Below are 23,279 nucleotides of genomic sequence, written 5' to 3' on the forward strand. Positions count from 1 at the left end.
TGGGCTAGCTTTGCAGGGCCAGAGCACACGGCCCACGTACGGAAATTCTTTTTTGGCAAACAAAGGCATAAAAAATTAGTACCACCTCGGATAGCAAAAAAAGTTCTTTTCGGTGGTGAACGGATGAAAAAATTGGCGAAACGCACCTTACTTTATTAGTAGGTATAGACTTTGCAATAAAATACAACTAATATTTTACATGAGTTCACTAGACTAAGTTCTGTATATAGACCAAAACTATTTTGTTTGGTTTTGCTGCCTCCTTAATATCTTCTGTTCTGGTACTACTAATGTAAAACCTCAACTTTTCAGCGAGCTATGGAAAAAATGGTGGAACCGCCACCTTTTGAAGGTGGCGAGGCAACTATAACCGCAATGTCAGCTCTTGCTGCAGTGGGTCAGTACCTGTCCACTAACAGTGCCAAAAGCACGTTCCTGCGTAATACTGGGTTGGTTGTTAAGGCAATATCATCCAAATTGCCTCATGATCAAGATATGCAAGCTCAAAGCAATGTTGTATCTGCGCTCTAGACACAAGTCCATTCCCTAACAGAGACCCTTTGTGAAACAAGGAGAAACATTGCTCAATGTCGTCAAGATATGTATGGTTTTGAAACCAGACTATCAGACATTTGCTATGTTGTTCAGGAGCCTAGGGGAAATGAAGGCGAGGGTGATGGTGCTCCATCGGACAATACAGCATGAAAACGTAACAGTCAAGTCAAATGAACTGAGCTTCTGAACTTCTGGTGGTGCATTTATCTGCTAGACTCTTAAGTTTTATGCCAACCTTCCTTTTGTTATATAGTTGTAGTTTGTTTTGGTGCGATACAAAATTTATTCTTAATGTGCAGCCACCGGCTGAAGAAAACAGCAAGCCATTTTTGTATAGTGTAGGGTGTTCCCTATATTTGCACTGGTCGCGATCTTTGATGCCGAGTGGATGTAATCTGTGCAATCGCCTTAATAGCCTAGCGTTAGTTTCGGCCTTATTTATTTCCTAGTCTTCTTTTTCACTGGTTTGCTAGTAGCCGCAACTACCATGGGCCATATACGGGCCGTAGGATCCATGGGTGTCCTACGGGCCGTCGATAAATGGGCCTGTAATCGGTGGGCCTCGGGCCATCGGATAAATGGGTCTACATGGGCCGTAATCGGGCGTAATTGGTATCGACCCAGCACGGTAACAGGCCGTTAACAGGCCATAGGACAGCAAAGGCTTAATTCTGTCACAAGCATAACGGGTCGTTAATGGGCCAGAATATAGGACGGGCTGGAAACGGCGCAACGGGGGAACAGGCCAGTAACGAGCCGACTCTTGCCATGGGCCGAATTTGGCCCATTAGGGGAACATGCCAGTAACGGGCCGGAAGTAATCGAGGGTCGAAAAGGAGCCCAAGAACGTATGGGCCGTCAATAGGCCGAAAGCTAACATGGGTTGGAAACGGCCCATGTAAATCACGGGCCGTTAACGGGTATAAAGAAACTTACTATTCATTATGGGCTAGAGTAACCATGGACCTGTAAAGGGCCGAAAGATACGAAGGCCTCATATGGGCCGAAAGACGTCGTGGGCCATACATGGGCCGAAAGACGTTGTGGGCCATACATGGGCCGAAAGTGAAATGGGCTGGTGTTATATTTGACGGCCCACATGACATTGTTGGGCTGATTTCCTTTAGGGCCTAACGGGCCGTAAAATGGGCTATTTGCGAAAAGACCGTTAATAGGCTTTTCATGGGCCAGCCCGTTAACTTTTGACCAAGTCAAACGGGCCAGCTTTGTAAGCTAAATGGGCCAGTGGTGGGCCGTGGCACGTGTCGACATATCATAGGCGCCTATCTGACCCACTGACGAGCTGACACGTGTTTCGTCCGGCCAATAAGAATTTTACACATGGAAATTTCCCATTGGTAGGGGCTGTTAATGGGTTATCGGATCCAAAACCCGACCCGATAGCTTAACGGCATTCCGTTACGGCGGATGCCACGTGTCGGCCACCCTTGATGAAAGCACTTCTGTGACGCGTGATTTATCGTCATGGAAGTGGACACTTCCGTGATGATAATTTTGGTAAAGTCATGGAACACTTCTACGACAGCACAGGTGTGACTATCTTGATTCTGTCATAAATTTGTCATGGATGTACATGCATGACAAAAAACGCGACCTACTATGAACAACACGTATCATCATGGAAGTGTATTTTTTGTAGTGATTCTCCTGTGAAGTGGTTCAGAATATACACATCAAAGAGAGGCAGATCATTGAAGATCTTTGCCTCTTTCTTGCTCTTGATCAGCAGCTCAAGGGCATCATCACCAAGATCTTCATCGCTGGAGAGATCAATGGTTTCATCTTTGTTCTGCAGAACGGCAGCTGGAGTAAGTTCATGCCCATAAATCTTCATGGGCTTCTTCTTCTTGGGCTTCTCCGTCTTCTTGGAGACACGAGAGAGATCTTCTGATTCCACAATGGGTTCAGGAGGTGCAGTTGCCAATGGCTTCGCATGCAAAACTTTCGGTGCGGCAGAGGGCTTTGAAGCCTTTGATTTCTTTTGCTTCTGTGACTGAGATGGAGCTGGCGCTTCAACAGAATCTTTGAGGTTGACTAATCCACCGTAGCCCCCTGTACAGCAATGTGAGTGATGAGGCCTTCAAGGTTGTAGAAGGGGCCAATTTCAATGGGATTGGTATCGAGGGTGCCATCAGCCCTTGGAGTAGACGGACTAGGGTGGAAACTGAGTCCAAGGTCCTTCTTGTTCTTCTTAGCTGACTCTTTTGCAAACTGATAGTTGCGCTTGAAGAGATTGTCATCACAAGACCATAACAAAGATGATGGGTCGGCGTTTTCTGGCTATGCCCTCGGACCATGCACGGATAGAAACCTTGAGCAATGTCTTCGGTCTTGGACTGGCTGCAGATTTCGGTACAAAATATCTCCCCATGGACGCTTAATAGCATTCTTTTCAGCATATTCAGCAGTCACAAATCTGTACTTGAACTATTCTTCAGCCCTGCATCTTCGAATCCATTCGATTCGGGTCTTGCGCTCGCCATAGGTTTCTTTAGGATCTGACTTGTACATTTCAAAGAGATCTGGAGGTAGACGCTATGTTCCGCCCTTCCTTACAGACTTGTAAGTGGCCATTGGATTCAGACTGAACGGCTTCCTCTTACTAGTCAGACAGGAACTGGCTTCAGGAGAGTTGATGTGATGCTGCAAAAACTCTGCAAATGAATGCAAACAATGAGAACCAAGGGATTCTCCCACGGACATGTACCTGTCAGATCACGGGTTCCGGCAAACCCTTGAGATTCGAACACTAGGGTGCGCGTGAAGGTTTTCTCCCTATCGATCCACGCCCTAGCTCTCTAAGATCTCGCAGATGAACTCGACAAACTCACAACACAAAAATACACAAGATTTATACTCGTTCGAGCCACCGTTGTGGTGTAATACCCTACTCCAGTGTGGTGGTGGTGGATTGCCTCTTGGGCTGATGAAGAACAGTTACAAGGGGAAGAACAACCTCATGAGGTTGAGGTGCTCTTGTGCTTGGAAGACTTGTGATGAGGTCAATCCTCTCTCTTCTTGTCTTTCATTGTCTTGCTTCTCCCTCTCTCTTGTGGTGGCTAGTTCTACTTATATAGGCTCTGGTCCTCTCCCCAAATAATGAGCGGGAAGGGAGCCAACAATGGCCAATTCGAAAGGGGACAACTAGTACGAGTTATCCTGACAAAAGGTGGTCTTTGCCTGCCAAAGGCTCTGGTGATGACGCCATCTTGGGCTCCATGGTGACCTCCGTCCTACGTCCTTATGGTCTTGGTCTCGTTGCACCGATATGGAAACCTTTGCCTGATGCCTCGGTACTCCGCGCCTGCGCTTACCCCCTTAACACCAAAGAGGAAACAAGGACACTGCGCGCTGGTGCCCGCCTGGCGCCCACCTGGTCTCCACCCCTTGTGAGCCTGCCTGGCGAGGCCGCTTCTGAGGAGGTCTTGCGTCGTCCGCCTCGCGAGGCTTGGCCCCTCGCAAGGGTCTTGAGTGTCTTGTCGATGAAGATGGGCCGTACAGACCTGCCAGCCCAGCCATGCCGTGGGCCGCAGGCAGTCAAGTCTGGGGACCCCATTCCCAGGACGCCGACAGTAGCCCCCGGGCCCAAGGAGGGCTCGAGCTTGGCTTCGAGGCGAAGCCAAAGGGTCAAGCGCGGAGCGCTGCGGGCCCGCAAAGCCTTCGGCCTCCGTTGACGTGAGAAGGTTGATTGGACGTGTGCGTCTCCACTTCTTGACGCTACCTCGGTAACTGCCCGACTTGACAAGTCCCTGCGTCATGCAAGGAAAGCCATCATTACCTGATCGTGGGGGTGCTGGTTGGCCTTCTCCTGCTATAAATGGGGAGGGGGTAGAGCCCCCGTCACCCATCTCTTCCCATTCTGCTCGCTTCTTCTTCCTCTGCTCCACCACCGACTCCAATGGCATCGTCGAAGAGGTTCTCTGCCGCGGAGAAAGGAAAGGCCCCTCGCGAAGGGCCTGGCTCCCCGGCGCCTAAACGGGGACGTGGCCGCCCCCGCAAGCACACCATGACTCCCGCCATGGCCCCCTGCTCCCGGGGTGGCGCTGCTGCGCGTAGCAGGGGTCAATCCAGTCGTGGTAGCCCCGTCGATGAGGGGAGACGTGCCATGGTCGCACGGCCACCCCGGCCACGCTTCCACTCGACGGAGGTGCTGCCGGAGTTCATTGTCTGGTCGGTGGATCCAGCCGGCTACTAGCTTAAGCTTCCTCGCTTCTTCGCCAATGAGTTGCCGGCCCCTGGTCCAGGCGGGCTGTGGCTGCAGGCGGACGGTTGCTGCAGCAGGGCCTCCTAGGTCGCGGTTGAAGTCTCTGCCGCGGGCAACATAGCTCTACCTCGCGGTTGGCAGACGTTCGCCCACGCGGGCGGCCTAAGCAAGCGGTGCACCCTCCACTTCAGGTATGACGGTGATGCGACCCTCTACGTGAGGGCGTTTGGGGAAGATGGTCACCGCACTGGCTGCTGCCCCGAGACGAACTACGGCGAGGAGGTGCTCGGCCTCGGCGATGGCCGCGATGAGGGTGAGCCCACCGGCTGCACCTCGTCCAGCTACGGCGACTCTTCTCTTGGCAAAAGCTCCAGCAGTGGCGGCCACGACCAGCCGCCGCGCCCGCTTCGAAGGTGGTAGCGGGTCGTCTCGTCGCCGCGCCTCCGTGAAGCGTGAGGAGGGGTCCGGCTAAGCTTGGGACGTCACTGGAGGCCTGCCCTCATGGTCCTTGGCAACGCCGCTTTTGGTTAGTTCCTCTTTTCTTTCCTGCATCAAAATGAAACCAGTATGGGCCTGAAGGGGCGTGTATCGAACTGTGATTCCTCAGTCATTACGCTATGCTTATTATTTCTATGCTGTGTCGCTATTTCGTGTGAAGATATCTTAGCCTGGTGCATTCGGGGCAGCCTCTTCTTCACAAGACACTTGTCTCCTCGTGCCCGTCTCGGCTTAGTGGTTGCTCAAGAACTGCAAAAAAACTTGTTAGGAAGATCTCAAGGGGCACGGATTAGGAGAGATGTGCTGGTGGCGGGCTCGAACGAGGGTGCCTTGCGAGAAGGTAGACCGAAGGCAGACAGAAGGACCAACGCAGGAAGAAGAAACCCTCCTGAAGGCACTGGCCTAGCCCCTTCGCGAGGTATGCGAGAGAGAGAGCTCAAGCGAACTAGATTCAGAAAAGGCGGCAAAAGGCGACGAAACAAAATCAGCAAGGGACCCCAGAAGCAAACTTCGATTAAGAGAAGGCGAGGCAACTACGGAAAGCAAATGAAAAGCCACGTCCGACACCTAGTCTAGTCTTCGACGTGTTCTCACCAGCGCGGAGCTAAGTGCTGCCACTAGGTGTGGGAGGGAGCCCCCGAGGCCCGAGGGCGGCTCTCCGGAGACTCCGGGGCATGTACAGCCCCACTCATTATTACGTGAGAGTGTCATGGGCGGCGATTCTTCATAGGCACCGGTCCTTCCTTCACAGGCACTGGGCCCTGCTTCACATGCATTGGGCCTTGCTTCATGGGTAGAATTTCCGGAGGTGCTAGATGTTCTAGGGGTTCTGGATGGGCACACCGTCCTGCGTCTCCAGGTGCGCGGCGGCAAGCCTGGAGATATGGACGACCCTGAACGGGCTACCACATGGGTGAGAGCTTGTGCAACCCTTCCCTGGAGAGGACCTGCCTTAGGACGAGGTCGCCCGCCTCCAGCATCCTGGAGCGGACGCTATGGCAGTGGTACCGCCACAGCGCCTGCTGGTACCTTGCCGCCCTCAGTGCAGCTTCGCGGCGTCGTTCCTCCCCCAGTACGAGGTCCATCCCCCGCGTGGCGTCCTACTGCATTTCATCAAACACCAGGACCCGTGCGGAGCGATGCTTGACCTCATGAGGGAGGACTGCTTCGGCTCCATAGACAAGGAAGAACGGGGTCTCGCCCGTCGGCTTAGTGGCGGTGGTGCGGATGGACCACAACACGGACTGGAGCTCGTCGTGCCAGCCCCTGCCGCAGGCCTCGAGCTTCTTCTTGAAGGTCCTGGTCTTGAGGCCTCTCAGGACCTCTGTGTTGGTGCGTTCAGCCTGGCCATTGCTCCTGGGGTGCGCCACCAAAGTGTAGCAGATCTGCGTTCCATGGTTACCACAATATGTTTTGAAGAGGTTACTGGTGAACTATGTGCCGTTGTCGGTGATGATGCGGTTGGGGACCCCGAAATGGCTCACGAGGCCCTTGATGAACTTAACCATGGAACCAGCTGGGATGGTGTGGACAGCTTCCACTTCTGCCCACTTGCTGAACTTGTCGACAGCGACGTAGAGGTAGCGGTAGCCCCCCGGTGCTCGGGGGAATGGGCCCAAGATATCCAGCCCCCAGACCGTGAACACCCAGGTGAGCGGTATAGTCTGGAGACCCTGAGCTGGCTGATGGATCTGCTTGTCGTGGAACTGGCAAGCTTCGCAAGACTTCACCAACTCAGCTGTGTCGTTGAGCGTTGTGGGCCAGTAGAATCCACTGCGGAACACCTTGCCGACGAGAGTTCGTGACGACGAGTGGTGTCCGCAGTCCCCGCCGTGTATGTCAATCAGCAACTCCTTCCCCTGGTTCCTGGAAATGCAATGCAACGAAACATCATTTGGTCGCTTCCTGGACAACTCACCGTCTTGGATGCAGTATGTCGTGGCTTGCCGGGCTACGCGTTCTGCGTTCTCTTCCTTCTCCGGTAGAGCCCCTTGCATCAGATATTCCTTGAGTTCCTTGGTCCAACATCCCTCTTGAGGCTCAATCGCCAAGAGCAAGCGAGCCCCTGAGGTTGGGCCACAAGCTGGGGTTCCCGTGGCAGGCGGTTGTGGGTGCTCCTCCCGAGGCCATGCCATGCTCGAAAGTGGTGGCATCACTGACGGCTTGAAGAGCCGCTCCTCGAAGACGCCAGGCTCTTGGGGCTGCCGCTTGGATGCCCTCCTAGCGATGTCCTCGGCATGTTGGTGCCACGGGGCACATGCTGCACCTCCATGCCTAGGAACTGCTTTTTCCATCTTGCGTACTTCCGCGAGGTACGCCTCCATGTGCTCGTCCTTTGGCTCATACACTTTGTTGGAGAAGTTGATGAGGAGCTGTGAGTCGCCCCTAACCGTGAGGCGATTCACCCCTAAAGCTGATGCGGCCTTTAGGCCAGCTATGAGGCCTCCGTATTCTGCGATGTTGTTGGAGACCTTCTCGCCCTGCTAAAAGTAGAGCTGCACAACGTAGTAGAGCTTGTCCCATGTGGGTGAGATGAGCACTGCTCCAGCCCCCGCGCCCTGGTGCGCGAAGGCACCATCGAAATACATGACCCATCCGTCTGACGCCTCACTTCCTGTCGAGGTGGACCAGTCCTTGCCTGCTTCCAGTGCTGGGGCATTCGTCCATTCCGCCACGAAGTCAGCAAGTGCGGCTCCCTTGATGACCCTGGTGGTGCTGAACTCCAACTGCAATGCCTGCAGCTCGATGCTCCACTCGGCGACCCTTCCAACATAGTTGGGGCTCCTGAGCACCCTCTCCAATGGGTAGGCTGAGACGACCTTGATGGGGTGGCCCTGGAAGTAGTGCCGTAACTTGCGCGAGGCCACCAGGAGCGCGAGCAGGAGCTTCTGAGGCATGGGATAACGTGCCCTCGCATCCCGCAACATCATGCTAACGAAGTACACCAGGTGCTCGACGAGGACCGGCGTGTTGGTGAGGCTCGCATCTTGCGCAAGCTGGGGTTCCTCCTGAGGTGGTGGGAACTTTGGCGTCTGGTCGCTTGCCGGAATCTCTATGGTGTCATCCTGCCAAGCTTGGTCTTCTGTTGCTGCCGCTATGGCTCTTGCTTCGCCTTCCTGATCCTGTGTCATTTCAGCTGGTGACGTAGTTTGGCGTGGCGCACTCTTGGCCTGGTGCTCCTCCCGAACCACCACTAGCGCAGCGCTGGCGGAGTATGGGGTGGCGGCAAGATAAAGTACTAGGGGCTCGAGAGGCCGTGGTGCCACCTACACTGGTGGGCTGGTCAGGTATCTCATGAGGTCTCGGAAGGCTCAGTCGGCCTCTGGAGTCCACTCGAACGAGCCCTTCTTCTTCATCAGCTTGAAAAAGGGTAAGGTGCACTCTGCCGGCTTGGAGATGAAGCGCCCTAATGCAGTCACCCGACCAGCCAGCTTCTGCATTTCCTTGAGGGTCTCCGGTGGGCTCATGCCCTCAATGGCCTTGATCTTCTCCGGGTTCGCCTTGATCCCTCTGTGCGACACGAGGAATCCCAGCAGCTTGCCGGAAGGAACATCGAACACACACTTTTCCGGGTTAAGCTGCAAGTTTACCTGGCACAGGTTTTCGAAGTTCTCCTCCAGGTCTTGGATCAAGGTTCTCGCCTCCCGAGACTTTACCACAATGTCGTCGACGTAGGCCTCCGTGTTCCTGCCGAGGTGCCGCCCTAAAGCGATGTGCATCAGCCGCTGAAAGGTCGGACCCGCGTTGCGAAGTCCGAAGGGCATGCAGGTGTAGCAGTACACCCCACACGGGGTCAGGAAGGCTGTCTTCTCTACATCTTCCACCGCCATCTTGATTTGGTGATACCCTAAGAACGCATCCAGGAAGCATAGTAGGTCGCACTCAACGCTTGAGTCGACGATTTGGTTGATGTGTGGGAGAGGGAATGGATCTTGAGGGCACGCCTTGTTGAGGTTGGTGAAGTCAACACACATTCGCTCGTTCTCGCCTTTCTTCGGCACCACGACTGGGTTCGCCAGCCATTCGGGGTACCTGACTTCACGAACGGCACCCGCTGCCTCCAACTTGCGGGTCTCTTGTACGATGAAGGCCTGTTCTCCGTGGACTGCCGCCTTGCTCGCTGCTTCACAGGGCGCACATTGGGGCACACCCTTAAGTGGTGCTGAATCACCTCTCTCGGGACCCCCACCAGCTGATTGGGCTCCCATGCGAATATCTCTTTTTTCGCGCGCAGGAACTTCACTAATGCTTCCTGTTCGTTGGGGTTGAGGCCGGCACCTATGGTGAAGGTGGCTCTTGAGGAGCCTACCTCGTCGACCAGCACCTGCTTTGTCTCGGCCTTGTCTTGAGTGAACAACTGCTTCTTCTTGGTTGGCGCGGCCTCCTCGGCCTCGGGGGCACTGGTGCCAACGGACTGCGCCGCCGTAGCGGTCCTGAAGGTGAGCTTGAGTGCCGTCACGGCCTCCTTCGTGTCTCCCTTGATGGTGAGGACACCTTTGCTTCCTAGCATTCTCATGAGGTTGTACGCTGGATGAGTCGCCGCCATGAACTGGGCCAGAGCTGGGTACCCAAGGATGGCATTGTACGGGAGGCCGATGCGGGCGATGTCGAAGTCGACCAGCTCAGTGCGGTAGTTGTCACACGTGACAAAGGTGACGGGAAGGTGGATCTGCCCCAGGGAGCGGGCAGCGCCACCACCAACTCCTGAGAAAGGCTTGCTGAGGCCGAGTCGCTCGAGCGGCATGTGAGGGCCCCCATGGAGAGCAAGTTGAGGCCAGCGCCACCATCGATGAGGGTCTTGGTGACGGCCACGTTCATGATGGTGGGCGTGCAGAGCATCGGGAGCATGCCCGAGCCGGTGGTGGTGACAGGGTGGTCTTCTGAGTTGAAGGTGAGCTCGGCCTCAGGCGCGGCCCAGCCCGGCGGAGCCCCCGAGCGCGTGGAAGCGGTGCCGAACTGGCGACAGAATGGCTTGATGTGGCGCTCTAAAGACGGTGCCTGAGAGCCGCGACCGCATGGTGCGCCGGTGCTGCGTAGCGCGCAGTGAAGAGGTTGCGGAGCTCCTCCCAAGACACCACCGTGGATCCGGGAAGGTTGAGCAGCCAGGTGCGCGGCTCGCCGGCGAGGGCCATGGAAAACCAGTTGGCCATGACCTTGTCATCGCCCCTGGCTTCGAGGATGGCCTCTTCGTACGCCAGCAACAAAGCTGACGGGTCCGCCGCACCGTCGTAGCGCGGTGGAATCTCCGACTTGAACTTGGGAGACCACTGTACTCGTCGCAGGGCGGTGTCCAGGACTCGGAACACCCTCGCCCCATCGTCAACGCTGGCCGCCGGAGTCGGTGGCAGGGCGCCTGTCATGTGGGTGAAGCGCGGTGTCGACAGAGCGCAGATCGACGGAAGAGAAGCTACGGCGCACCCCTACCTGGCGCGCCAAATGTCGGATCACGGGTTCCGGCAAACCCTTGAGGTTCGAACACTGCGGTGCGCGTGAAGGTTTTCTCCCTATCAATCCATGCCCTAGCTCTCTAAGATCTCGCAGATGAACTCGACAAACTCACAACACAGAAAGACACAAGATTTATACTGGTTCAGACCACCATTGTGGTGTAATACACTACGCCAGTGTGGTGGTGGTGGATTGCCTCTTGGGCTGATGAAGAACAGTTACAATGGGAAGAACAGCCTCCTAAGGTTGAGGTGCTCTTGTGCTTGGTGGACTTGTGATGAGGTCGATCCTCTCTCTTCTTCTCTTTCGTTGTCTCGCTTCTCCCTCTCTCTCGTGGTGGCTAGTTCTACTTATATAGGCCCTGGTCCTCTCCCCAAATATTGAGCTGGAAGGGAGCCAACAATGGCCAATTCGAAAGGGGACAACTAGTACGAGTTATCCTGACAAAAGGTGGTCTTCGCCTGCCAAAGGCTCTGGTGATGACGCCGTCTTGGGCTCCATGGTGACCTCTGTCCTACCGTCCTTCTGGCCTTGGTCTTGTTGCACCGATATGGAAACCTTTGCCTGATGCCTTGGTGCTCCGCGCCTGCGCTTGCCCCCTTGACACCAAAGAGGAAACAAGGACACTGCATGCTGGTGCCCACCTGGCGCCCACCTGGTCTCGATCGTCATGCCTCACATCACGAGGACCTCGCGAGCTTTGCCCTGCCTTGATCTCTCCGCCCCTCGCAAGTCTGCCTGGCGAGGCCGCTTTTGAGGAGGTCTTGCATCGTCCGCCTCGTGAGGCTTGGCCCTTCGCGAGGGTCTTGAATGTCTTGTCGATGAAGATGGGCCGTACAGACCTGCCAGCCCAGCCATGCCGTGGGCCGCAGGCAGGCAAGTCTGGGACCCCCGTTCCCAAGATGCCGATAGTACCTGTGACAGCATTAAGGTGCGAGGGAAGGGGCAGAGGTCATATGCATTCTCAGAAGATTCTGAAGATAAATCAGTTTGAAGACATTGACCTCATAGTGCAAAGACATTCACTTATTTGAAGAGAGTCGGTTCCAGATTTGTATGAATCCATGCATAAGTACTAGTAAGGAATCTAACTAGTTATGAAGCATACGTGAATATACTTGGCATGATATGAGATGCAGACATGGATAGATCCAAATATGAAACTGGAGTAACTACTTTTGGATGAAGTGAATGTATTTGACGGATCAAAAAGGCAATAAAAAGTAAGTTTTAATTACCGCTTGACGAATTGCTAGATGAGATGGAGAGAGAGGCCGAGCAGTTCAATCTCCCGTGCCCTAACTTGGCAACGGAAATGACGAGGTCCACAGCCGGCGTGAGGACGGCGTCGAAGATGTCGCGGCAGCTAAGTGCTTCGTCTCCGGCATCGACGCAAGCTAGCAGACGCGCTAGGGTTGTGGTGCGAGGAGAAGAGGTGGAAGAAGAGATAATGACCGCGGTGAGGTGTGTATTTATAAGGACAGGGATGGCACATCGTTATTACACAGGTGCCCCTAGCGGTTCACATATGAAGGACACATGGCATGCATGCAACTCATTGGAAGTTGTTCCATGTTCCCACGCATGCTTGGATTGTCGGGTGGTTGTTCCGGCTTCTCCGGTATTCTGGCAAAAAGGATATGGCGTTAAAAACAGATTTAAACGTTTATCTCTTTGTCTTCAGCTGAAAAGGACTTGGAGAAGACAAATGACAGGTTTCAATAGAATGCATATGATTTGGACAGATAGAGTTTGAGGTAGAAGCATAGAAGAGGTTAGGGTCCGATCACATTCACTTAGTTCTGGAAAAAAATCAATCATGAAGACATAGCTATAAGTGAATGCTGTAGAGGACAGAACACATGTAGAAGACCAGGTTGAGTTATGTTTATCGGACCAACTCAACCCTGTGAAGATAAACATAACACCAAATCAGTGTTGAAGACAAACCAAATGCGAAGACTATGCAAAAGTGACGCCAATAAAAACACTTCAAACATGAGTTTGGTGGTGGCGTTACCCACCGTATAGGAAGTATTAGACACAGACACGGCGCACAATTATTGTGGCGCTCCGATGTCAAATTCCACATTAATGTATTCACACTTAGAGTGTATGTCTTCATTGATTGAAGATATACGTTACTTCATGTGTTGCACATCTAAGTCATCAACATGCATAAGCGTTAGGATGTGTGTCCAATCACATGACATTTGAGGATTCTAAGATATTTAGCTCACAGTGCAACTTGCAAAACCTTTTATCATCCAAGGGCTTTGTGAAGATATCTGCCAATTGCTCTTCTGTGTTGACATGAATGATATCAATATCTTCCTTCATGACATGATCTCTGAGGAAGTGATGACGGATCTGAATGTGCTTTGTCTTCGAATGCTGAACTGGGTTGTTGGCAATCTTGATGGCGCTTTCATTGTCGCAGTAGAGTGGCACTTGCTTTAGATGGATGCCATAGTACTTGAGAGTTTGCTTCATCCATAGAAGTTGAGTGTACCAAGATCCAGCAGCAATGTATTCAAATTCAGCAGTGGAGAGAGACACACAGTTCTGCTTCTTTGAAGACCAACAGACAAGAGATCGTCCAAGAAAGTGACATGTGCCTGATTTAGACTTGCGATCAACCTTGTCACCAGCATAATCAGCAGCTGAGAATCCAACTAGATCAAACTCTTAGCCCTTTGGATACCATAATCCTAGTGTTTGGGTGTAAGCCAAATATCGAAGAATTCGCTCCACAGCTAAGTGATGCGACTCCTTTGGTGTCGCTTGGAATCGGGCACACAAGCAAATGCTAAGCATTATATCTGGCCTAGATGCACACAAGTAGAGTAAAGAACCAATCATGGAGCAGTATACCTTTTGATCGAACTCTTTACCATTGTCGTCGGGACCCAAATGACTTTTGGTTGGCATTGGCGTCGTGTACCCTTTGCATTCTTGTATTCCAAACTTCTTCAGACAATCTTTGAGGTATTTCTCTTGAGATATGAAGATGCCATTGCTTTGCTGACGGATTTGAAGACCAAGGAAGAATTTCAGCTCACCCATCATGGACATCTGATATTGCTCTTGCATCATGTGTCCAAACTCATCACTGTATCTCTTGTCAGTGCAGCCGAAGATAATGTCATCCACATAGATCAGGCATACAAACAGTTCACCATCGTATGTCTTCATGAAGAGAGTGGGATCCAAGGAACCAGGTTTGAAGCCTTTTCTCTTTAGGAAGTCTTTGACTGTGTCATACCAGGCACGAGGGGCATGTTTAAGGCCATACAATGCCTTATTGATCTTGTATACCATATCAGGATGTTTTGGGTCTTAAAAGCTAGGAGGTTGTGCAACATACACTTCTTCAATCTTGCCATTGAGAAAGGCACTCTTCACATTCATTTGGTACAGGAGGATGTTGTGATGGTTGGCATAGGCTAGCAGTATGTGAATGGCTTCAAGCCTAGCCACCGAAGAAAATGTTTCATAGAAGTCAATCCCTTCAACTTGAGTGTATCCTTGAGCAACGAGATGAGCCTTGTTTCTAACTACTTGACCATGCTCATCTTGATTGTTGTGATAGATCCATTTGGTGCCTATGATGTTGTGGTTGCGAGGATCAGGACGCTTGACCAATTCCCACACATTGTTCAGCTCGAACTGTTGAAGCTCATCTTGCATCGCTTGAATCCATTCTGGTTCCATGAAGGCTTCAGCAACTTTCTTGGGTTCGGATATAGAGACAAATGCAAAGTGCCCACAGAAATTTGCTAGCTGTGTTGCTCTTGAATGAGTGAGGGGACCAGGTGCATTGATGCTATCAATTATCTTCTCAATCTATACTTCATTTGGAACACAAGGATGAACTAGACGAAGATTTTGCCCTTGCTGATCATTGTCTTCGTCTTCATCATTGGCTTTAGGCTGAGCAGTGTCTTCAGGTTGACTTGGTGCAGAAATGATAAGTTCTTCTTCAGCCCGTGCCTCTAAAGGTATGATTTCTCCAGTACCCATAAGCTTGATGGATTCACTTTGTGAGACTTCATCTAGCACATTTGGCAGGCGCTCTCTTTGCGATCCGTTAGTTTCATCGAACCGCACATCCACACTTTCAACCACTTTATAGTGAAAGAGGTTGAAGACTCTATAGGAGTGTGAATCCTTTCCGTAACCAAGCATAAAACCTTCATGTGCTTTCGGTGCAAATTTTGAAGTGTGATGCGGATCCTTGATCGAGCACCTAGCACCAAATACTCTGAAGTAGCTTACGTTTGGCTTCTTACCTGTCAGTAGCTCCTATGATGTCTTCTTTAAAAGCTTGTGAAGATAAACATGGTTGATGACATGGCATGCAGTATCAATAGTTTCAGGCCAGAACTTCCTTGGAGTCTTGTACTCAGCAAGCATCGTCCGAGCCATCTCAATGAGTGTTCTATTCTTGCGCTCCACGATGCCATTCTGCTAAGGTGTGTATGGAGCTGAGAACTCATGTGTGATGCCCAATGTATCAAGATAAGTGTCGAGGCTGATGTTCTTTAACTCTGTGCCATTGCCACTTCTGATGTGCTTGACCTTGATGCCATAGTTCGTCATGGCATGATTGGCGAATCGTCTGAAGAGATCCTGCACTTCATTCTTTTAAAGGATTATATGCACCCATGTGTATCTTGAATAATCATCAACAATGACGAAACCATAGAGGCAAGCAGTGGTAGTGAGAGTAGAGTAGTGAGTAGGGCCAAATAAGTCCATGTGAAGCAACTCAAAAGGTTGAGATGTCGTCATGATTGTCTAAATCGTCCTTTCGATATCCTTCAAAGACTAGAGATTTGTCAGATTCCATAAGCACAAGGCAACGATACTTTCCAAATATCACTACCATATTCAGATCACAAAGTATTGAGACAGACATTAAGTTGAAACCAAGGGATTCAACAAGCATCACTTTATCCATGTGCTGATCCTTTGAGATTGCAACTCTACCTTGACCTAATACCTTGCTTTTACTAGTGTCAGCAAATGTGATGTGACTCTTGTCAGATGGATGTAAGGTTGAGTCCATGAGAAGACTTCGATCACTAGTCATGTGGTTAGTGCATCCAATGTCCATAATCCATCCAGAAGCCTTTGGTATCGTAGCCTACAGTGCAGTTAGGGGGATAGGCTTCACCAATGGAAATGTGAAGCATAAACATTTGATGAACAAGCATATTATCAATGTTCAGATCCTGGTTAGGGCAAATCGGATGACTGTCAAGAAAACCAGGAACAATATACATAGTAAGACCATTTGCGCATTTTATCTTGCGCCCCACAAGATGTTTTAGGTACCCAACATAAGCATCAAACGCCTTTGATTTCCGGTTGGAGACCCTTCCTGTAACGCCGTCGATGCGGCTATATCTCCCACATGTCGAAGCACGACTTAGAGGCATAACCGCATTGAAAGCAATGTCGCAAATGAGGTAATCTTAACAACAACCCATGTAATACAATAAGGGAAAATGATACATAGTTGGCTTACACTCGCCACGTCACACAAATAGCATAAATATCATTACATTCATCCAAATACACTCAAGGTCCGACTACGGAACCAAAATAAAGATAAACCCTGAATGCAACATAGTCCCCGATCGCCCCAACTGGGCACCACTGCTGGTCATCTAGGAAAGACACATAGTATCGTCCTGAGTCCTAATCGAACTCCCACTTGAGCTTAGTTGAATCACCTGGAATGGTATCATCGGTCCCTACGTCTGGTTTTGGAAGTAAACTATGAGACACGGGGACTCAGCAATCTCACACCCTCGCGATCAAGAATATTTAAGCTTATAGGTAAGGTGACGGTATGAGGTGGAGCTGCAGCAATCGAGTAGCATATTTGGTGGCTAACATACGCAAATGAGAGCGAGAAGAGAAGGAAAATGCACGGTCGAGAAAACGATGATCAAGAAGTGATCCTAGAACAACCTACGATCAAGCATAACTCCAACATCTTGTTCACTTCCCGGACCCCGCCGAAAAGCCATCACGGTAACACACACGGTTGATGCATTTTAATTAAGATGAACTTCAGGTTTTCTACAGCCGGACATTAACAAATTTCCATCTGCCCATAACCGCGGGCACGGCTTTCGAAAGTTCATATCCCTGCAAGGGAGTCCCAACTTAGCCCATCACAAGCTCTCATGGTCAACGAAGGATATTCCTTCTCCCAAGACAATCCGATCAGACTCGGAATCCCGGTTACAAGACATCTCGACAATGGTAAAACTAAACCAGCAAAGCCACCCGAATGTGCCGACAAATCTCGATAGGATCTGCACATATCTCATTCTCAGGGCACACCGTATTGTCCATGGTTCCGGTAGGCCAGCCTAGAGTTGCCCCTGGTGGCCACCGACAGCTGACAGGTTGGACCAACACTCAAAGGAGCACTGCCCGGGGGTTTAAATAAAGATGACCCTTGAGTCCGCGGAACCCAAGGGGAAAAGAGGCTAGGTGGCAAATGGTAAAACCGATGTTGGGCCATGCTGGAGGAGTTTTATTCAAGGCGAACTGTCAAGGGGTTCCCATTATAACGCAACCGTGTAAGGAACGCAAAATCGAGGAACATAACACTGGTATGATGGAAACTAGGGCGGTAGGAGTGGAACAAAACACCAGGCATAAGGCCGAGCCTTCCACCCTTTACCAAGTATATAGGTGCATTAAGATAAACAAGATATAATAATGATATCCCAACAATAAACATGTTCCAACAAGGAACAAACTCCAATCTTCACCTGCAACTAGCAATGCTATAAGAGGGGCTGAGCAAAGCGGTAACATAGCCAAACAACGGTTTGCTAGGACAAGGTGGGTTAGAGGTTTGACATGGCAATATGGGAGGCATGATAAGCAAGTGGTAGGTATCGTAGCATAGGCATAGCAATAGAGCGAGCATCTAGCAAGCAAAGATAGAAGTGATTTCGAGGGTATGGTCATCTTGCCTGCAAAGTTCTCAGAGTTGGCTTGATCCTCGTAAGCGTACTCAACGGGCTCCTCGATCACGTACTTGTCTCCCGGCTCTACCCAAAGCAAGACAACAAGCAAAAGGGGGCACAATCAACCACGTGCAATGCTCAAACAACATGATGCAAACATGGTATGATATGCGGGATGCGATATGTGATGCATATGCATGATTTGGAAAAGAATGATTGAACCTTGCCTCAACTTGGAAAACCAAGAGTTCCACTTGATAGAGGAGGTGATTTCCGTCGAAATCGATATAAAGATCACCGAATTCGGATGCATGGTTTGCAAATGGCAAGCAACACAAGGTATGATGCAAACTCCTTAAAATAGCAACATGGCCACTTGGATGCAAAGTATACATATGCTACAGCACCCAAACATGTGAACAAAATGCAAGGCAGTGATGTACAGGAGATGCTCTACAAAACGTGAACACTGAGCTAAATCTATAAACCACTAGAGCATGACTAAAACAGCATGGCAATAATGCAAAAGATAACAGTTTTGCAGACTTGGTGAAAATACCAACATGGCATAAACAGCATCAGGTAGCAATGTTTAGAGCTAGCAAACAACAAGCTAAAGAATCATAACATAGCAAACAAAGGCGTGGTATGCTTCTACTAAATGCACTTAACAAAACTCCCTTACTGAACATGAGCCAAAAGGGCACAGAAAATATGATTACACCCTTGCAAACATAGCAAGTCTTATAAACAGATTCAGACTTAGTGAAATTTCAGGACATGGCAAAAACAGATTCATGGTGGCATGTTAACAAGCTTGTTTAACTCACTACCTAGCATATCATGGCATGAAATAAATGTAGCATGGAGTAGGCATGAAAATGAAGCTATCCATGTGTAAAACAACCTCATAGCATGCTTGCTTTAAATCACACAAAAAAGACAAAACATCATCATGATGTAAAATGCCATGTTCATGAAATTGCTCAAATGCAGAAACTAAGGCCACCACTGGATTGGTGGGATTTTTCTACCCCAAAAACATATATAATATGTTGGGGTTGCTATAGAAAAATCAACACGAGTGCAATAAGTTATAAACTGCCCTAAATGGAATATGATAGAATTGGCATTTTCCTTATTTGGAAACGTCCAGAAATGGACTTGCCCAAAATGGAAAATGGAGACTTGCCATAAATGGAAAGCGCGGGGGTAAGGAAAAAAAGTAGAAGAAGGAGGGTGCTGAGAGGCTGACTGGGGGGACTCTTCTGTCATAGAGATTAAAATACCAACAGAGGGAAAATGAAAGGGCGCGCCAGGGATTCCAACCCAGGTCTCCTGGGTTGAACCACAGAGGCACAACCACTGCGCTGCTGCTGGTGTTGTTGCAAGATACAGTCGCTAGGCCTCTTGACCTAACGACAGGCGAGGGCTGGCTGGACCTGCCGGCTACAAAGGAGAACGGCACTGCTGCCAGCTAGCATGACGACGATCACCGGAGCAGAGGGTCGTAGGCACGGCTGCGGAATTCGTAGGCGGGGACAGGGTGTGCACGCGGAGCGGCTGTGGAGGGCGCGTGCTAGGGTGCCCGAGCACGAGCTCGTGCTTGCCTCAAGCGCGGTACAGATCGGCGAGCGAGCGACACAAGCAGGCAGGGTGCGCGCGTGGGGCATGTGCATGCGGGGCTTTGGGCGCGGTGAGCGAGCATGTGCGAACATGAGGGAACAGGGGAGAGCGCGATTGCGCGTGTGCACGTGCAGCAGCGCGACTACACTACAGAGATCGCCGGAGCACTGCGAGCGCGGCGAAGACAAGGATCGGGTGAGCGCTACGGGGTTCTACATGCCAAGAAAAGAGATGGAGCGGGAGATGCGATATCCATCTCACCCTAGGACATGATGGGGTTGACGGAGACGAGCCGTAGATGACACGAGGGAGCTCTGAACTTGGCGAGGCTTCGGGTCCGAGAAGCAGGGGAGGAAGAGGACGATAGGGAGGAAGATCCAGGGTCCGTGGCATCGCGTGCGTGCAGGCAGGGGACGGAGAGGTACTTGACGGCCCTCTCCACGGCAACAGGCGGGTCGGAGACGACGTGGATGGCTACCCCAAGCTCGAGCTCTTGCTCGCTCGGGTCATGGCGGGCAGGGTGACGGCAAGGCGCGTGGAGACTTACCTGGAGGTGGCGAGGGCGAGAGAGGGACGGAGGTGAACTAGGGGAACTAGGGCTAGGTCTAGGACATGCTTTATAGGTTCCTAGGGCACCGGACGTCCATCAAATCACCCGACACGCCGATGTGGCTACAGTGGATGGGCTGCTGCTGCAGGAGTTGGGCTGCAGGCGCTGGTGCGCTGGGAGGCCAGCCCAGGTAAGGCCTTTGCCCTTTTTATTTAGTTCTGTGAATTAAATTCACAGCTGTAAAAAAGGAAAAGTACAGGGAGGTAGGAGAGGTATTTGGCGGAAATAAAAATAGCCACAAGCTCCTGGAACTATGGGCCATTTGAATAAATTGCTTTGGGGATTTTTAAAGGAAGAAAATTAAATCAAGTTTGAATTAAATTCAAACTTGAGTCAATTTTTAACCTAACCAAAACATATTCAAATAAGTTGAAAATTGGCAGACAGGATGGAGGCATGGTGCAAGAATTAAAGGGAGAAGGTGAACATTAAAGAAGTAGTGCAATCTTGCACTTGCAAGACAAGAAAAGAAAGGGAGGGAGAGGAGGTGATGGTGCAATGGTTTGAGAGGGTGACAAGGGTAATGCACATGATGCTCATGACAACAACATGAATGACCAAATGGAACATGGCAAGCACAAAGCTATACTAGATATGACCAACATGCAACATAAGATGACAAAAGAAATATGACAAGTAAAGACAAGACAAAGCAAAGGGAAACAAAGCAAACCCAAAATGAAACCCTCAAAGAGCAAAACCACATGGTATTGAACATGACAAGGTTGGATACATCTCCAAATATGGATGTTTTACATCTGGGGTGTTACAACTCTCCACCACTAAAAGAGGATCTCGTCCCGAGATCTAGGACTGAAAGAACTCCGGTATTCTAAACGCAGGTGATCCTCGCGCTCCCAGGTGGCTTCACGGTCGGAATGATGTGACCACTTGACTTTCAGGAATTTGATCGACTTGTTGCGAGTCTTGCACTCAGTCTGTTCAAGAATAGCAACTGGGTGCTCATGATCAGAAAGGTCTTCTTGGAGGTCAATGTCTTCAAAGTTGACGGTGTGATCAGGAGTCCTGAAGCACTTGCGGAGTTGAGACACGTGAAACACATCGTGCACGTTTGCAAAGTTGGATGGAAGTTCAAGTTGATAGGCGAGATCGCCTCTTTTGCTGATGATCTTGAAAGGACCCACGTATCTAGGGGCAAGCTTCCCTTTGATACCAAAGCGACGAGTACCTTTCATTGGGGAGACGCGGAGGTAGACATGGTCTCCGGTCTCGAAAGCCAAGTCACGATGCTTGCTATCATAGTAACTCTTCTGGCGCGATTGCACGGCTTTGAGATTATCACGAATGACTTTGCACATATCTTCATCCTCTGTGATCAAGTCATTGCCAAGGAGTTGGCATTCACTAGTTTCTGACCAGTTAAGAGGAGTACGACACTTCTTGCCATAGAGAATCTCGAATGGGGCCCTGCTCGAACTCGCTTGGAAGCTGTTGTTGTAGGAGAACTCGGCATATGGAAGACAATCTTCCCACTTCATACCGAAAGAGATGACACAAGCCCTGAGCATATCTTCAAGAATTTGATTTACTCGCTCAACATGGCCACTGGTTTGAGGATGAAAGGCTGTGTTGAAGCGAATGTTGGTGCCCATGGACTTCTGAAGAGAATCCCAAAACTTAGAGGTGAAGATGCTGCCACGATCTGAAGATATCAACTGCGGAATGCCGTGCAGGGAGACAACCCTTGAGGTATATAGCTCTGCCAGCTCAGCTGCTATGATAGATTATTTGATAGGAAGGAAATGAGCCACTTTAGTGAGTTTGTCGATGACAACGAAGATAGCATCATTGCCACGCTTGGACTTTGGAAATCCAGTCACGAAGTCCATCTCAATATGATCAAACTTCCGTTCTGGAATGGCAAGAGGTTGGAGGAGACCAGCTAGTCGTTGGTGTTCTGCTTTCACTCTTCTGCAGACATCACATTCATTAACAAACTGGGCAATCTCGCGCTTCATTCGAGTCCACCAATACGACTGCTTAAGGTCCTGGTACATCTTTGTACTTCCAGGGTGGATAGAGAGGAGTGAATTGTGAGCCTCGTTCATAATGACTTTATGAAGGTCACCTTTAGGCACAACAATGCGATCCTCGAAGAATAGAGTATCCTTGTCATCAAGACGATAGCACTTGTACTTGGGTTGACTCTTGGCAATCCCAATCTTCACCTTCTTCACCATAGCATCAAGAAGTTGAGCCTCGCGAATCTGATCTTCCAGAGTAGGAGAGACTTGGAGGTTGGCGAGGAAACCTTGAGGAACAACTTGAAGATTGAGTTTGCGGAAAGCTTCACAAAGCTCCGGTTGGTAAGTCTTGATAATCAGACTGTTGAAGTAAGCCTTCCTGCTCAATGCGTCGGCAATAACATTGGCCTTGCCTGGAGTATATTCGATACTCGGATTATACTCTTGAATCATTTCGACCCAACGAGTCTGCCTGAGGTTGAGATTTGGCTGAGTGAAGATGTACTTGAGACTCTTATGATCAGTGAAGATGTCCACTTTTCTTCCCAATAAGAGATGTGTCAAAGTTAAAAGAGCATGGACAACTGCCGCCAACTCGAGGTCATGAGTGGGGTAGTTCTTTTTGTTGGGCTTCAACTGGCGAGACGTATAGGCCACAACTTTCTTCTCTTGCATCAACACTGCACCGAGACCTTGAAGGGAAGCATCACAGAACACCTCGAACGGTTTGGATTCATCAGGAGGAGTCAGAACTGGAGCAGTGACTAACTTCTCTTTGAGGGTGTTGAAAGCGATGTCACATTCAGGAGACCAGACGTACTTCACATGCTTCTGGAGAAGGTTGGAAAGAGGCTTCGCGATCTTGGAGAAGTTCTCAACGAACCTTCGACAATAGCTTGCGAGTCCAAGGAAGCTGCGGAGTTGCTTCACATTCTGAGGTGGTTCCCAATTCACAATTGCAGACACCTTCTCAGGATTAACTGCTATGCCCTTGGCAGAGATAATATGCCCAAGGTAGAGAACCTCATCGAGCCAAAACTCGCACTTTGAAAACTTTGCATAGAACTGATGTTCCCTGAGTTTATCCAGCACCAAATGCAAGTGCTTGGCATGATCCTCTTTGTTCTTGGAAAAGACCAAAATGTCATCGAGGTAGACCAAGACGAAGTCATTTGTGTAGGCGTTGAAGATGAAATTCATCATGCGAGAGAATGTTGGAGGAGCGTTGATGAGGCCGAAAGACATGACAGTATATTCATATGAACCATAGCTTGTTCTGAATGTTGTCTTGGGGATATCTTGTTCACGAATGCAAATCTGATGATAGCCCATAC

This window comes from Triticum urartu, chromosome 7 (assembly GCF_003073215.2).
Source record: "Triticum urartu cultivar G1812 chromosome 7, Tu2.1, whole genome shotgun sequence".
NCBI classification, from domain to species: domain Eukaryota; kingdom Viridiplantae; phylum Streptophyta; class Magnoliopsida; order Poales; family Poaceae; genus Triticum; species Triticum urartu.